This window comes from Austrofundulus limnaeus, unplaced genomic scaffold (genome assembly GCF_001266775.1).
Source record: "Austrofundulus limnaeus strain Quisiro unplaced genomic scaffold, Austrofundulus_limnaeus-1.0 Scaffold1159, whole genome shotgun sequence".
Taxonomy (NCBI): Eukaryota; Metazoa; Chordata; class Actinopteri; order Cyprinodontiformes; family Rivulidae; genus Austrofundulus; species Austrofundulus limnaeus.
The window spans coordinates 3,483-8,856 of record NW_013953561.1 but is presented as its reverse complement, the minus strand read 5'-3'; the positions used below and the strand labels follow the sequence as shown (position 1 = coordinate 8,856).

The following is a 5,374-nucleotide window of genomic DNA, read 5'->3' as shown; positions in this document are numbered from 1 at the left end:
CTTAGAAGACAAAGAAGAAGTAGCAGAAAAAGACCGACAGAGAAAGAGAGTTTTTCAACATCAGAAGTCAGAAACAGCTTTCCAGAAGCTCAGCAGAGGCCCTGCCTGCCAGCCCCTCCCCATGGGCTGGGCAGGATGGTGGCCATTCTGCATCTCTCGCTGGTTTAACGTACAGCCACCGTTTAATATCGACTCWACATCTGAGTTTGATTTTATAGAAGTTAAATAAGCTAATTGTAATTCATGTGTCGTTTTTAGTTTGTTTTCTCTACAAAGTTGAAATCAAATTAAGAAGTTTTGCAGCCGCCTGGGGAGGACCAGACCACGTTGTCACCAGGGAGTGACCCCCTTCTATGACCAAGGGACCAGTCGAGTTTTACAGGCAAACCGCCTGACATCCAGCTTGCATGGAGAGCATACCTGGGAGACGACCCCCAGAGATGACCTTCAATCGCTGACCCCTCCTGGTACCCACACGGCAGAGCAAAAGGGTAAAAGTGAACATTTGTCCTGGTGACACACAGGTGCTCAGACGTAATTTGATTCTTATCTTTGTATGAGATTTGGTAAACTAAACAATTTTTCTCCCTAATTTAACTAGGTGTCCTTAGTTAAATCCACAGTTAAAAGCAACTTACCTCACCTCACTCCAAGTCTCAAACTCACCTCTCAGTGTTTATTTTACGTTTATTTGTTGTTTATTTATTTGTTTGTTTTGTTGTTATTCACTCGTGATTGCAAACTCTTTCAGTTTTTACATGGTTCAATTGTCATCATTCCTTACTCACCATAGTTGTAAATACATTTAATCTGTAAATAAATGGCCCGTGGAGAACGTGCCAACATAAGCTAATGTCACTTTTGTGTCTTGATAAAATTGGTTCTGATAAGACAAGAACTCATCAAACCATTTTGAGTACATTTATTGTGAGACTGATTACAAGAAAGTTACAGGTTTTCGTCTCTTTCCTGGGTTAATCCTTGACCAAATTAAGAGTGTGGTGCCTCGAGGTAAGATAATTTGCGTATTTAAATAATTCACAAACTATCCATTTTAGAATATACCCAAAACCCCTACATAAATATTCAGATATATGTAAATTTTTATAATTGAATCTGAGCTGTATAAATGCTCTTTATCAAACAAGTAGCTCTTTGTGTTACTCCCCTGAAGTAGCTCTCAGTTTCAAAAAGGTTGGTGACTCCTGTCCTACAACAATACTTACCATATTATTCACCATTCTGCCTTTTGGTTTTAGAGATTAGAACAGGCATTTTATGCTGGTGCTACAACTTTTTGTTCTGTGCTACAAAATCAGCAACCTCTGTAGCACCGGTGCTATGAGCTAAAAAAGTTAACGTACAGCCCTGTGTCGCCACCTATCTTGGTAACACGTTCTCACTCCCTGTTCGTCATATGTTTGACGCTTTGCCAGGGTACCCTCAGCATCCCACGTATAACGTATATGGCGCCCCCTTTTGTCAAATAATGAAGAAAGGGGGCGCCCTTATGCGGCTGTCATAGAATGTTATATACAGAAAAGAATTAAGTTATTTTAATGCATTTTTGCGCAGCATTACACTATAATTGGCAGCCTATGAGTTACCTCTACGTGAGAAGCTTTTTTGCAGATGTGGAGTTCACAGTTTTATAAGGTGCAAGTCTATTTGTGGATTATTTCTTATTCCAACCTATATTGTTTCGATAGCCTACAAAATCAATTCATTCATATCTCGAGTCAGGAAGGTCGTAGCTGCACAAAATGTGAACGCCAGAACGTCAGGCGCACATGTTCAGTTTTCCCACACGGTAATCTCAGCGGGTACATTGACAGTCATCAAATCTGGAAAAGCTGTAACTAAAGTTTTTCTTTTGAATATGAAAAAATAAAAGAAAACACACTGCAGTCATGAATAAACTAGGGTTTTTTTTAAAGATATTTTTCAGTTCATCAGCAGCCGCTTGTGAATGGAGCGAAGTCAGCTGACATTAATTTTCTGAATCACAGTGTCAGAATTTGTGGCACATTTTCTGAGAAAAAAGAGGGATGTTACTTTTGTTAATCATTTGTTGTATTTTCCTGTCATAAAAAAACAGATTTGGTCAACTAAGTTTAATTGGCAACGATAAGACTTTTTTATTATGACAAAGTTTAATTACGCATCAAGCTTTACCTGTATTGACTCATAATCAAGCAACAATTAATTAGTTAATGAAATTTTCACCTGTGATTGTTTTATTTAAATCATTTATTAGGAATGATGATCATAGTAAATCCAACTGCTTTTTAAATGACCATGAAAAAAAATTAAACCCATGTAAATAATATCTACACTGAAGTTTGGAACAGCGGGTCAGAAACCTGCTCTGAAACGTAGTCTTTTTAGCAAGAGATGGTGAGTAAAGCAAACGGTTTAAGTAATGTAGTTAACAACAAACTTTATTTTGATGGGGAAAATGAGGAAAATGACACATTTCCTCATCTGACTGCAATTTCTCCAAAGCGACCTGTCATCTCTCAGCGCAACAACAAACTCCAGCTGCCTTTGGACAGGAAAAAAAAAAACCTCTGCACAATTATTTGTCTACCCTGACAGCAAATGTTATCTGCTCTGGGCCAAATACAGGTGAGCATTTGGCCCGGACCTGTAAAAGGACCATGGGGCCGTTTTTTTCTTTCTTTCTCCACAACCTGTCAGTGTGGATCTGGAGAGCGGATGGTGGTGCACAGGTTTGGGACAGATGTGGCACAAATACAAATTTCTTATTTTATCTTTAGGCTGCTTTGGTCGACCCGGATGGGATCAGAGCCAAAACGTTTTTAGCAGGTTCATCAGTCAGACCCAGAGCTGGCACCAGGGACGTGCACAGGTAGACGTCAGGTGGTGCTTGAGCACCTGCCCTTTTCCCTCCAGACCAACAAGTGCCTATCCGTGCTACTAGTTCTCCATCAGAGAGAGCTTTCAGCACTGSAGGGAACAKKGYCACRTGCCACAGGGCAGCCCTCAAACCAGATGCTGTGGACCGTCTGGTTTTCCTTGCCCACAATTTGTAAAAGTTCAAAATGTGTGAAAACTGTTCTGAAAATACTGCAGTCAAGTTGTACTACTATACTTGAATACTAGAAGTTTCACACTCATTGTTTATTGTTTAAATATTTTTATTCAATACAGGCAGTTGCACACTTATTTATGTTTGTGTGATTTATAGAATAAGAGAGTAAGATGTTTACCTTGTAAATTACCTGCTTAACAAAAACAAAGTTACATACCATATTTTTATATATTCTTTTCAAAATGTGTATATTGAAAACTAAAAACAGGTTTTTGTTGTTTAAATATTGTTATTTAATAAAGGAAAAATGTTGACTGTTTAAAACTTTTTTATAATGCAAGTCATGCTGCTCTTGTTTTGGTTCATTATTTAAACACTTGAATGCTAGAAGTTGCATACTTATTGTTGTTACTGTTTAAATTTCTAATCTCACTAGGTTAAATGTGTATTTTGTTCAAGAATCATTCAGTGCAATAGAAAAAGCACCCTGAATCCTTTTGGTTTACATTATATAAAGATACATAGAGACATATATGCATACTAGATAGATATGGACCTTTTCATTGTTGTATAAGTTTTATGAATCACTGCTTTAAAGTTGTTTTTTGGAGGGGGGGGTGAGTTCAATAAAAGTTCTATGTTTACATTACAACAGTCATGTTATGTGATTCCTTCATTGTGACACTGCCCTGATTACAGTATCACTTCTAGAAAGTCTGTAATATTGTGTGGAAGCAACAGCGTACTAGTCACTTTATTGCAGTAGTTTTTCTTTTAGTCAGCAGAAAATGTGGTTAACAAACACAGATAAGCATAAAAAGAAAAATACCGTAAAATACCATAATTGTTAAAAATACCGTGATATACAATTTTGGTCATATCGTCCAGCTCTAATGGAAACAGCTCTATGATGGAGAGACTGAATGAAGATCCTCCATAGACATAACATGAACATAACTTTGCTAAACAGTACATACATCTATCCTATTATTGGGCCTCCTTTATTCATTCACCCTTCTATAATCAGACTCAACAGCTGAAGATGAATTTGTAGTCACAGGGAATTCTTGTCACAATATTTAAACTGAATAAGGAGGAAACTATATTTGTCTTTTAGAATTAATAACAGTTTAAAAAAAATAGTCTTTTCCACTACTGAGTCCGGCTCCTCTCGGCTCAGTTCGGAGCAGTAACGTCTTTTAAAAGTAGCTGCTGTTTATCGTTGCTCATTCTGTGCTAAAGCTAACTGTTGACATAAAAAGTCTGACATTTAGTCTGTAAATAATACTCATCCCCTGCTACAGCAAACCGTTGCTTATAAAGGCAATAAAACAAAACCAAAATGGTTTTCTAATAAATGAACTTACAGTTACTGCACACTTTATGCCTAGAAGTGAGTAAATATGCTGATATTTTCCTTATGGATTTAACTCAATGAAAAACAAACAGCAATGCTGATAGTGTCTTTATTTCAAAAAATAAAAGTCAGACAATACTGTATATAACTACATTTTAAAAAACCACAAAACCACCTTTAAAAAGAACTTTAAAGTCCGAACATATCAGGAGCAGCTCTCCTGTAGCTGCCCAGCCCCTGGATGCCTCGACATGGATAGCGGGGCAGCTGGTACAGATAGGTGTAGGAGAGAGTGGAGAAACGGTCCGGGAGCTCAGCTGGTCATTTGTCGAAGGTGACTCTGAACAAAAAAAAAAACAAAGATTACCCTCGAATACAGTTAAAATTAATTACTAAATACAATAAATGTATAGCTGGGGTGTTGTTTCTAGCCTAGATTGCTAACTAGAGTTAGCCGCTAGCTGCTAACTAGTTATCATTGGAAACGAACACGCACAAAGGACACATCAGAACAAACTTTATAAATAAAAGGTACAGTTTCACAAGCGAGACATGTGTCCCATAAATTACGTTCAATATCTCACTAAATGCACGAAGCACTCACCGTCTGCAGATGAAGTTTGTGAAGAGTCCAGTCTACAGTTAGCAGCAGCCAGAACGGTGGCTGTAGAGAGATCCCCTCCATTTAACTAAAGCAGTTCTAGTCCCACTGCTTTGAGCCACTCCGGCTGTTGTTGTGGTTCTTCACTGCTCTGAAAACTGGCTCTATATATTTTTAGCTTTTCCCAGCGCACTGCCATCATTTGGAAAATTTCAACTTGCTCTTCGTCATCCGTGACTGCTACACGCCTCGGCACCACCACGCCCCAAACGGTGCCGGGCGGCCTCAGTACCAGAGCCCTATAGAAAGAGAGTTGCGACACTCTTTGAACCAGCCGACACATGGTCACGTGGTTCATGGA

The 5,374-nt window shown here is 38.4% G+C and overlaps 1 long non-coding RNA gene across 1 annotated transcript; it reads right to left on the bottom strand.

Moving 5' to 3' along the window:
• Positions 1 to 4,562: 4,562 nt before the first annotated feature.
• On the bottom strand, positions 4,563 to 5,324 carry LOC106534384 (uncharacterized). Its single transcript, XR_001312340.1, has 2 exons — positions 5,017 to 5,324; positions 4,563 to 4,752 (listed from the first exon to the last, which is right to left on the bottom strand). It is a non-coding gene; the product is annotated as an uncharacterized LOC106534384 (long non-coding RNA).
• Positions 5,325 to 5,374: the final 50 nt, after the last annotated feature.